Source organism: Spinacia oleracea, chromosome 1 (assembly GCF_020520425.1).
Source record: "Spinacia oleracea cultivar Varoflay chromosome 1, BTI_SOV_V1, whole genome shotgun sequence".
Taxonomy (NCBI): domain Eukaryota; kingdom Viridiplantae; phylum Streptophyta; class Magnoliopsida; order Caryophyllales; family Amaranthaceae; genus Spinacia; species Spinacia oleracea.
In genome coordinates this window covers 105,076,807-105,089,560 of record NC_079487.1, presented here as the reverse complement: position 1 = coordinate 105,089,560, position 12,754 = coordinate 105,076,807, and the positions used below count along the sequence as shown (strand labels likewise).

At 33.3% G+C, this 12,754-nt stretch overlaps 1 long non-coding RNA gene across 1 annotated transcript; it reads left to right on the top strand.

The window, feature by feature from the left end:
- The first annotated feature begins 10,980 nt into the window (after window positions 1-10,980).
- On the top strand, window positions 10,981-11,778 carry LOC130469275 (uncharacterized). Its single transcript, XR_008929707.1, has 4 exons — window positions 10,981-11,092; window positions 11,182-11,239; window positions 11,339-11,402; window positions 11,501-11,778. It is a non-coding gene; the product is annotated as an uncharacterized lncRNA (long non-coding RNA).
- Window positions 11,779-12,754: the final 976 nt, after the last annotated feature.

Genomic DNA, 12,754 nt, shown 5'->3' with positions numbered 1-12,754 from the left:
TTATTAGAGCTTTTGATTTTGGATGGAATTGAATATATTAGTAATTAATTAGTTAATTTAAATATCTACGTGGCACCTAATTAATTATCTACGTGGTACTCGGTTTTTTTAATTCAAAAATAAATTAGAAATCTTATTTTTCATTGGCCGAAACCATTAGTAATCCTAGGTGGCGCTCTAATATTTCAGCAAATGTGCCTCCTTTATATATATATGTATATATATATATATATATATATATATAATATATATATTATTTATATATATATATATATATATATATATATATATAATATATATATTATTTATATATATATATATATATATATATATATATATATATATATATATATATATATATATATATATTATATATATATATATATATATATTAGATTTATAAAAATGGATAGAAAATACAAAATAAAATAAAGTACAAACCTTTAGGAAATTGATTTTTTGGCGGAAAATTTTTCCAACTGGAAGTAGAGCTGGCAAAAGCTGACACAACACGATAACACGACACGAACCGGACACGAAAAAAATGGGTTAGTGTCAATGTTTACGGCCCGTTTAATTAAACGGGTCAACACGACACGACACGTTTAATTAAATGGGTCGGGTTAGTGTTGAGATTCTCAACACGAAACTGACACGGTTTAAACCGATTAAGAAAAATCAACCAATAATTTAATGTATTCGGTTACAAACCTTATAATAAAGCCAACTTTATCGAACAAACACGACAACACGACACGAAAAAAAGGGTCATTGTCAAGAGATTATGACACAATTAGTAAAACGGGTCAACACGACACGACATGTTTATTAAATGGGTCGGGTTAATGTTGAGACTTTTCCAACCCGTTTATATTCGACACAGACACGGACACGATCCGACACGACACGTTTGCCAGCTCTAACTGGAAGTGACATGCGTCATTTTTGGTGTCTGTTGTAGTAGAAAGTTATATACGGAGTATTAGATACTTGACTTTTATTGTGTAAAAACGTTCACTTTCATATAAACTTTTCTATTTGAAACTAAATAACTTGCTTCTTTCAATTCTCACATCCTTACAAGAATATCTTATTTAATTATTTAAGCTATAAACTAGATTTTGGACTCGCACGATGCCTCGAGTCATTACGTTGATGACTTTAACTGTGTCTTTTTACTAAAAAAAATAAAATAATCATAATTAACTCATGCTCTTATTAAGTTATTGATTTTATCGTCACTTATTATATTTCAAAAAATAACATGTAGCATGACATAGCCAAATTGATAAGTCATTAGCATTTGAATCAAGTGGTCATGGGCCCGAACCTTGTATAAACTACACACGTGTTTCTAATTTTTGGGATCTTGGAATATATATGGAATATATGTGGATGACATAAAATGACATGTGTCGAATTAAAGAAGTAGAGCGCCACATGACATGATAAACTTTCTTACAAACGATTTTTAATATATTAATATAAATAATAAAATCAATATGCGGTATGCAAGAAGTCAAGCCCTAAGTGCTTGGTTTTTCAAGATTAGATCTAACCTGTTACCCACCTTAACCCGCAAATTAATGATCACCTATAGACTATAGTTCAACTTATGGGAGCATCGAGACGACGGTTTGTGAGGGATTTCCTTACACAGAATAGGACAATCGAAAAAGGACAAAAATAGTAATTAAAATTAGGAAAATAACAGAAAAAGAGGAGAGAGAAAGTGACATAAGTACCTTTTTTTTAAGTGATATTTTTCTTTAAAAACAATACCAATTTTTTTTTAAAAAATGTACCATTCTTGTTTAACAAGTACCATTTTTATTTAAAACATACCATTTGCATTTAACAAATACTCCCTCCGTATTTATTTAAGGGATACACTTGACCGGGCACGGGTATTAAGAAAAAGAATTGAATGTAATAAAGTAATAAAACAAGTGGGGTTGAGTAGATATTTTAATAAGAAATACAAGTGGGGACCATGTCATTTTAGGGAGTGGGGGGTGAGGGCGGGGTGTAGATACATTATTTAATTAGATGGTGTGGTTGATAAGTTACTAAAACTGGCAAATGTATCTCTTAAATAAATACGGCCGGAAAAGGCAAGTGTATCTCTTAAATAAATACAGAGGGAGTACCATTTATAATATGATAGCAACAATTTTTGTCATTTTCCTATTTTGTCTCTTTATTGATGTTATGTTTTTGCAAAAATATCACAACATGCCATTTTTACTTCATCTCATCCGTTAGAACTCCTGATTTGTAAGCTTTTGGAATCGTGCCAACGACGTCTGCAACCACATCAGGCCATGTATAGTTACGAGGGCGGAGAGGCTCATATCAGATATGTGCCTCCAAACCCATATCTGAGGGTACGGTGGTAATTGCACCATTATTTTGAAAGTGTCATTTGAAATTCTTAGTATCATATTTGAAAAATGAACACCATATTTGATGTAACACCATTTTCCAACATAAAATAAAGGAATTACCAAAGTATTATCGCCATCGTGGTAACGGTTAAGGGTAGTACCAGAATTACGCAACAAAAATAACTAACTTTCAAAACATTAAGTAGTAGTTAATGACCTCCATACAAATTGGAACTATAACGGCCCAAAACCAAGTACGTTTAAGTAAACAAAATTCAACATCCCCATGCATGCTAGATAACTTCTCCGGCAAGTTATCTCTACAAACCTGTTATTTAAAATCTATATACTCCCCAACAACGCGAATGCAATGGTTGATCGTCATAGGGTAATTAAGGCGAAGGCCATGACCAAAAGACATGAAGCACGAAATCAACGAAAGTTGAGTACGAACAAGCTAGAATGAAATCATAGTCTAATATTCTTCACTTGAACAATAAATAATCCACATGCAAAAGTCATATAATAAACAACTAATCATGGAGACAAGACTCGACTCTTGACTCATAGATTAATTAAGAATAAGCTTCGAACAGGCCTAAAAGAAATATCCACTAAAGGAAGGGTGTTGGGAGCCCACCAAACATCAAAAATATATATTAAACCACTTGTCGACCATACCGACGGAATTCCAACGCATAAAAGAAATGAAACAACGTCTTGTATCATTAATAGAAGTACAAACCCCTTGGTAAGATACTCCCCCCATTGTTCATACTCGAGGTATATACGTTCCAAGAATTTTGAACCTTGTTCTAGTTGCACTTTACGTTTAGTAATACTTTCTCACAATGTGAACTCAAGACACAACAACAAGCATTTAATAAACAGACAACCAAACAACACTCCTTTTTAATCCATTAGGACTTATGATCAAACATACAAGACTCAAGTGATATTACTTCCATTGTTCCTTCTCAATATACTATTGAGATTCCACGACATGCCTGTTAACATGCGGGTTGTGAACTAGGCACGAAAAATCCTTAATTCAATTCACATAGACTTCCCAAACATACCCTACAAACGGGGTAGAATAAATGGTGCAACGAGGCACGAATACTTGGCTCAAAATATGCTAGACATTACGTACAATAGCATCAAAATAATCTCTTGCATGTGAAACACCCATACATGCATATAATACTTGAACACCATGCTTGACATTAAATTCAACGATCATAAATAATCACAATATGCATGCTTTTTTAATAAAACCATAGTTCCACAATAATCCAAACATGCTTGTTCACAACATCAAACATGAATCCATAATAATACAACATGTTCGTTCACAACATCAAACATGAACCATAATAATCCAAATCACATGAATCACAATGATATAACATCACATGAATCCTCATGAAAACGGTGGTCACCCTAGACATGTACGTACGTACATTGAATACCTAAGTACGGGGGGCCACTTTGTGAATCAAGGCTTTAGATTAGAAATTACCTCCTATCATTAAAATAATGAAATTTCATTATTATTCATGTTCATTAATTTTTCAGCAACTTTATTAACTTTTAAAACACTTGAATTAATTAGGAAGCAGTCGTTTATTAATAAATAATAGTCTCAATTGAACGATTAAAACCCTAGCATGAAATTAATTTATTTTTATAAAAACCATTAAAATCGACAATTTAAGTCTTTAAAATATTCTGAAAAATATAATTGATTATCATAATTAGAATAATCATCTAAGTATGTTAATCAATTATTCATTAGGTTTAGACTAAAACCCTAACCCTAAATCACCATTAAAATCATAAAAAATCAACACTTTATTTAATACTTCAAATCTGAAAATTATAATCCTTCAAGCCAAAACATCCTTCAATAATCTAAACACATGAATCCTCATAATTTGGTGTTCATAAGCAATCCCAACAGTTTAATCAATCATAAATCAATACTAATAATAAAAAATCCATAATTTAAAATAGGCAAATTTTCTAAAAAGGACCTTTTATAACCCAAATTTTGCGAGAAAAGACCTTATATAATTTTTTTGTGAAATCACACCTTAAGGTAATTTTTTTTGCGAAAGACAACCTAAGGGAAGTTTTCGGCATTGACTGAGCTTTTACGGCCATTGACTTGCACGTGAGCAGCACGTGAGGCTTAAGTTTGGCTAAAGACACTTATTTCTCGAGTCTTGAATTTTTAAACTTGATTTTTTTTCGAATTTTTTTCAACTTTAGGTTTAAAAGTTTAATTAGAATTTTGGAGGAAATTTTGGTGTAGTTAGCAAAATAAAATCACACATGCTTTCACGTGCAAGTCAATGGCAAAAAAAGCTCAATCAATGCCGGAAACTTCCATTTAATTTGATTGTCATTCGCAAAAAAAAAAAAAAAAAAATTACATTAAGGTGTGTTTTCACAAAAAAATTTATATTAAGGTGTGTTTTCACAAAAAAAATTATATAAGGTCCTTTCTCGCAAATTTTGGGTTATAAAATATCCTTTTTGGCAAATTTGCCTTTAAAGTACATAATTTGAAATAGAATAGATTAAGATGAAGAGAATTATACAAAACCGGTCTATATCACGGTACGATCACGAATTGAATGTGACCGGGCGAAAAAGAAACAAAAAGATACGGAATACGGTGCGCGGCACACACACGAGTGTTGTGTGGGTGTGCGGGTGTGCGACGAAGCAAGCAACAAGGCAGCAGGGGCACAAGTACGTGAGCAACAAAGAAGCAGCAACGCTCGCAGGGGCACGAGGATGTGCGAGTGTGCGACGAGGAAAGAGGGCGCGAGGGCTAAGCAACAACGCCAAGGGACTGGGCGAGGGCATGAGTTTGCGAGGCTGGCGAGGGGAAGCAGCAGCGAGCAAGGCTCGCGGGGCGTTGGGCGTCGAGTGTGCAGCAACGAGAGGAGCACGAGCAGGGGTGCTCGGCTCGGGCAGTGCACGGATGAGACAAAAAGAGAGGAGAGGGACGTGTGTAGGGGTGGACACGAGCCGAAGCGAGCCGTACTCTAATAGGCTCGGCTTGGTTTGATTATTTTTTTCTCGAGTTCAAACTCGAGCTCGAACTTACCTCGATCTTAAAAATCCTTATCGAGCTAGGCTTGATAAGATTTCTTCGAGTTCGAGCCGAATTTCGAGCCAAACCCACAATACTTTTAAGTTGACTTTGGTTTTGTGGGTTTGGTTTAAGTCGACTTTGATTTTATTGGTTGGTTTTGGAGTTGACTTTGGTTTTGTTGGTTTGGTTTTGACTTTAATTAATTTTATTGGTTGGTTTTGGAGTTGACTTTGTAGTTGACTATTTTCATTTATAAAGTTATTTATTATGTTTTCCGCTGCAAAATTATGAATACGCTGATACGTTTTCACACGGGCGATAATGCCTTGATAATTATTTATATTTTATATTAAAAAGGTATTTTAGAAAAGATCGAGAGAATTGTCGGGGTGTTACAGTTATTTTCTAAATATAAGCCTTATAATACTAGGCTTCAAATCAGCCAATAAAAAAAATTGGACTGCAATAATAAAACATAAAAAAAAAAATTAAATTAACCCGTGCAAAGCACGAGCTTCAAATCTAGTTTAAGCATTAAAAGTGGCAACTCATTAATTCATCCATACTTAAATCAACCAATGAGATTACAAGGTCTTTTATTGACAAACCAATAGAGTTACAAGGTTTAAATTACAAACTAGTGTGTGGCCCGGGCGATGCCCCGGTTGCTACATTGAATAACTAAAGTTTTAGATTTTTCTTGAGCTCAATACTTGACCAAAATACTTGTATTCTATAAAATGAAAAATATCCGTTAAATTCTTCAAACATAGACATGCTAAGTCATTTATCATGGCAAGTAAGTTTTCAATCATATTATCTTACAATTTGTATAATTTGTTTTCTCTTGGAAATAAATGCGTCAAATTAATAAACACCAAATTAGATATATATGCAGCTATGTAAGGCAATCCTATAGTTGATTCTTATGAGACTTAAGACATTGTGTTTCTTCATGGTTGTCCATAGACATTAAAAAGTCACATAAAAATTTATTTGTTTTAGACTTCATGTGAACATTTATTTATAAATTAATGTGAAGAGATAAACCACACTTGGTGGTTGGTTAAGATGGTAATGAGAACTATCATCCACACTTGAGGTCTGGTGTTCAAACCTCATCGTATTGATTTTTTGTTGTCTATTACATAATACTTGGTGAGTGGATGTGGCTTGAGGAGAGTACTACGTGACACATATACATTTTCCACAACACCTTTTAATATATTAGTATAGATAGTAGATTAAAAAGGAAAGAAAAGAAGTGGGAAGATCATTCTGGGACACCTTAAAAGGAAATAGGAAAAATATTTAGGGACGGAGGGAGCTAGTAACATTTTCATTTAACAAATACCATTTATAATATGATAGCAACAAGTTTTGTCATTTCCCTATTGTCTTTTTCTTGGTGTTACCACCCGATTCACCATTGGGGCTAATCCGGATTCGGGCCGAGTTTTGGGTGGATATGTTCCAGTCTCTCCTCCCAATTATTGTTGCGGGATACCGAACACAGGGTTCTCCCTACCAAATTTAGCCCCAATCACCACTGAACCAACAGACAATTAATTATTTTATCTCTTTATTGTTGTTATATTTTTGCAAAAATATCACAGTATGCTATTTTTACTTCTCTCCTCCGTTAGAACTCTTGATTTGTAAGCTTTTGGAATCGTGCCAACGATGTCTGCAACCACATCAGACCCCGTATAGTTACAATTATTTTACTCCCTCATTGTCCACATTCCAACAAGCTCTTGACGTACATCAAGCCATCTGGAGACTATGACTATCACAACTATCGTCCCATATGTCATCTAAAACAAGCAGATACATCTTGTGTTTTATAGACGTACTCTCGAATTCCTAATTAACTTGATTTCTTCCAATACTATTCTTCCCAGTAAAGGACTTACAAATCTTGTGATACCTAGCTGGAATATTTATTTGAATTAATCATGACTAAGAAAGTATAGATTACTTTATAACGCTTTTGAGTATAATTTAATAGCTCAATTAATTGGAATCAATATTTAAGTTTATAAATGAAAAATGTTCTAATTTAAATAAGTAGAATCCTAGATTTTTTTTTTGAAATAATTAAATAGTTAAATTCTTAGATATTTGTGGGAAATACCCTAGAGTGTACTAGTTTCTTTATAATAAAAAATAAAAAAAAGAGAGAGAAAGGGAGAAGAAAATGCCGCATTAACTCTATTTACTCTTTCCTTCTTGAAAATTCCATACATTTCTCTCAATAAGCAAACCCTCTCACTCTCATTCTCACTCTCACTCTCACCTTTCATCTCCCTCCCAACGTTCTTCGTCGTTGCCGCCCCACCTCACCCACCGTCGTCGCACCGTCGTTGCAGGTAGCCATCCTCTCCTCTTCTTTCTTCTTTCTCTTCCCTTTTCTATTTCAGCTACAAACCCCCGCCTGCTACTGCTGCTATTCTGTCGTGCTGCTGCGGCTCTGCCGTCGCTGTTGTCGGCGGCATCAAGTCGTCGGTGGTGGTGGCGGCAACCCCCTTTCACTTCTTTAATAGACTATGTTTGTAAATTGCCTTAACATTAAACCCTAACTATTCAATTGAAATTATATTTTCTTATTTTTGTTTCTAACTTCAAAGTAATCTACCTCTAAAATTTGATTCTTAATTCAACTAATTAGAGGTAGATTACTTTGAAGTTAGAAACAAAAATAAGAAATATAATTTCAATTGAATAGTTAGTGTTTAATGTTCAGGCAATTTACAAACACAATCTAGAAATATTCAACTTACAAAATGAAGCAACCTTTCTTATTTACGAATTTCATATATCGGATTTCTAGAATAAAATCATTCTATTCGTGATGTAGAAATATTTTTATGAAGTTATTTGTTTATTTATAATAATGAGAATGATTGATGTGAATACATGATTTATATGAGTGATAACACTTGAATAAATTAAGTAAGGATTAAAGATGAAAGAAATTTGTTGACTTCGCCGTATGTGGCAATTTGGAATTATTATCGCCGTATGTGGCAAGATGGTAAACCGCCCTCATCTCAGCTAGTGTGACTGTTCAGGGGCTTACAGGTCACGTAAAAGCTAGAGTTGGGGGGTGTTCACACTAGAGGTTATTGAAATAGTTGGCCAACGAAGATTTGATATACTGTCAGGGGCTCCCGGGTATATCGTAATAGACTGTCAGGGGCTCCTGGGTCTATTGTTAGAACATAAGCTCACTATCTTGAAAATGATAATCTTTAGTTAAAGGCTTAGTTCGAATATTTAAATAACTTATTTTCATGCTTATATATTTATTTATACTTGTATGACCTTTATACTCATTTCACTAGGTGGAGTGGTGGTTACCAGCTTTGCTGATTTTTCTTTGTTTTTGTTTGTTTTATTGTTCTCCCTTTTGGGATTAAACCTGCGACGACCCATTGAATTATGGTGAGCAGAGGATGCAGGTAATATATGATGCTTGATTTTGGGGTGCACGTTGGAGTGAGGACGTTATAAGTTCACTTAAGTTTTTGCTACTAAGTAAAGTTGAAATCTTAGTTATAGCTTAATTACTTTTGTGGAGAACTTAAATACTTGTTTAAAAGTAAAGTAAACTCCTGTAGTTATGTAATATATATAAATAGTATTTAGCTTTGCATCTACTTAATAAGTAGGTGTAGCAGTAACACCCTGATGATGATTTGGGGGAAACTTGATATTTTGTATTGGTGTAAGTGAAACAGGTTAAAGAAGGTTTGACGTAATTACCCAAATGATATTTTAGGTTGTCTATATTTAGGGGAAGTGCTGCCGAAATTTTTAATAATTTAGTAAGTTAATAATCGTATTAGTGTCTCTAAAATAGTTTTAAGTGTTAGGGTGTTACAAATCTTCCCCATAACTTCCATCATATTATCTACTAGTCTTATATGCACGCGATGCATACTAGAGTATAAAAAATAAAAATTGTGTTAATACATAAAATCACCACAATAATATGTAAGAAATTTTGTTTACAATGTTCATATGAAGAAATTTTCGACATTGTTTTTAGTTTTATACGGAATTACACAATTTTTACACTAGAATTTGTATTTTTTACGACAACCTAATTACGACTGGTCAAAAATCCCGTCGCAAAAGCCTTTTGCGACGGGGCTAACAACCAAACAATGACGGGAATAACCGTCGCAAATCTCTTTTACGACGGGTTTACGACGGGATTTTCTATTAACGACGGCCCCCTTTTATGACGGGTTCGCGACAGGAAATCCCGTCGTTAATCAACAATTATTGGCATTTTGCGACGGGATTTCCCGTCGTTAATAATACAATTTCTTGTAGTGTTAGTTTTTACGTTCTCACATGCACCACTACATTTTCGAATAAATAATACAATTCTCAAATTTTCCAACTAACCCATAATAAAATTCTCAAATTTTCCAACTAACCCATAATAAAATTTTATATGATCTTGTTTTATTAAAAAATTATTTAAAATAAATTAGTGAGAATAGAGAAAATAATGTATTTAGTTGAGCGCTAAAGTGAAAACTTTTCAAATTTCCTAAATTTCCACCTGTACCTAAAAACCCTAATAATACATGATCACGTACTATATATTTAGGTCACTGAATGGAATTAAGGCCTAAAATTTGATGTTGACATATGACTAGTGTAGAATGATTATGAGACTATCTTATTACACTTGATGGAAGAGCCATGTCCATATGGAAAGTGCTTGAGGGAATTCCGGTTTAGTGATGATTTGTGATTTTAAGTGAAGATAGTTGAGTTGTTGTGTTAATTTTGTAATTACCAGTAAATTAAACATGAGTTTATGAATTTGTTGGTCCCTTGCTCACTTGCTCAGTGTCGTGCATGGGTGATCAAACCTTGGTATTGCAGGATGGTGGTAACCAGATCAATGTCTAGAAAGAGGTAAGTTTTATGCAATTTTATTTTATTATTAAATTATTCTGGATGTGGCTGATCAGACCTTGGTATTGCAGGATGATGACCACCAGGTCAATGTCTGGAACAACTAAGAAAATTGATATGAGGTAAGTTATATGCAATTTTATTTTATTATTAAATTGTTCTAAAGATGGTTTATGAGTTTTTTTTTTTTTGGTGTGTGTGTGTTTGTGTGTGTGTGTGATTAGGATTGCTGTGAAAAAGGAAGGAAGGAAAAGGAAAGGGAAAGGGAAAGAGAAATTGAAAGATAATGAGGTAGGAATTCTTATTGTATACGTTTGTTGGAGTCATTCCCCTTTTTTTATACCATTCATGATAAGTTTTACAAGAGCAAGATATGTCATGTCACTGTATTTAGTACAAATCTTACCAATTGAACCTTGCTTTTGCAGACCATGATGGACACTTTAGATCTTGAGTAAGTTATAATCAATTTTTGTTAATTGATTTATTCATCTTATATATATATGTCAGATTTGAAACCAATTTCAAAAAGTTGTTGAGATTAGTATATGTTATGATTTAGGACTGGTAAAAGAGGCAAAGTCCGTGTAACCATGTACATTCCGTCCCGGAGTACGTGTACACAACTAGACAGAATCGCGTTGAGGATTTTCATGTAACTTGTTACTTTAATTTTTTTTTTCCCCCTTATTCAGTCTTTTCTTTGTAGGGTTTGATCTGATTTTTTATTTTGTTTAATTACAGCAAGGAGTATGTGCACAAAGTTTTTAAGGAACATGGACGACCATTCACATCCGGAGTTGTAAGATCTCTTTTTTGTGCACAACTTTTAAATTAATTAGTATCGATCGACTAATTTCTTTGTATATCAGTTTGTTAATTTGTGCTGTTTTCGTCAAAGGTACCATGGAATATCTATGTGGATGCAAATAAATAATAATGCATGGATGAACAAGAGTAAAATCGTAAGTAGCAATCTTGCTGAAAACACATACATGCAAGTTTCCATCAAGCTAAGCAAGATGAGATTTCAATTAATTTTCCTCGTATTTTATTCTTTCAGGAACAAGCTCCATATTATGACTTGGCAAAATCAGGGACCTATAATAATACTATATGATTTGACTTCTGTATTATAAACCAAACTGGTGTTGGGGTAGCCATGAACTCGTGATAGGTCACTTTCGTTTGTACGTTCTAGTTTCTTGCAAGTCTCATCTCTGGAAGTGCTTTGTTGTTTGCCTCATATGTCAGGTTAAATGGTTATGGGAAGGTAATTAACGAACATTTGTTGTGCGTAAGACCGATTAATATTCTAAACCCTACGTACGCCATTTAGGGATAGAAAGACAACATCCAGTCTTGAATTTTAATTATGATGTTTTATTAACTTACTATTAATGTCTTGTCCTAGTGGTTAAAACTGAAGGTTTGTGTACGACATAGTACAAGTGTGGGTCCTTATTCCCCATTTGTAAGGTGCATCGCCCTTGTGGCTCATCCGCACCTTAAAAACCATTTCTAAATTGGGAAAGTCTCTCATGAGAACGCTGTATACATAAGACCGTTGATGTCATCATTATATAACAATGACAAAATGTAACTATTTGATTAAAAAATATGACTATATAATTAGAAAGTATACCTATTTGATCACATTGTCTAACTATTTTAGTAGAGAGTATAACCACTCCATATTAATTTGCTAATAAGACTATCATAGAACCGTCATATATTAGTTTTTGTATTCTAAACTTTACCAATCACGTGTTACTCAGATATTATAGAGACTTTACGTGAAATGAAATGAGCCTTATTTTTTTTCCTCTTACTTTGTTTCTAAAATTTGCGATCCCGTGTTATATTGTAAAGACTCTACGTCAAAATCTAGTTACTGACTTTAAAAACTATGAATTGAGCTGATTTTTACTGAACATTATATTTATAGTGATAATATCTTACCACATTTCCAAACTCCAAAAATCACGTCGTATTTAAAGACGTCGCAAGAGAATTTGATATATCTTAATCTATTCTTATCCGAAGATAAATATAGTAAAAAATTCAATTGTTTAGTAGTATTTTCTAATATTGAGCAATTGCCAACTTAAAAATAAAAAACGAAATAAAAAACAAAAAACTTCCTCCTTAAATTTCTCTTCCTCCCCCATTTCTAACCAACCAAAAATAGTAAAAACATAAAAAATTTACTAGGAAAAAATCTGCCCAAAACAGGCAAAATGTTGATCTTTCACCTTTTTGTGAGGTCTTTGGCTTTACCAGGTTAGCAATAGCAATGAGAGAGACAGAGAAATAA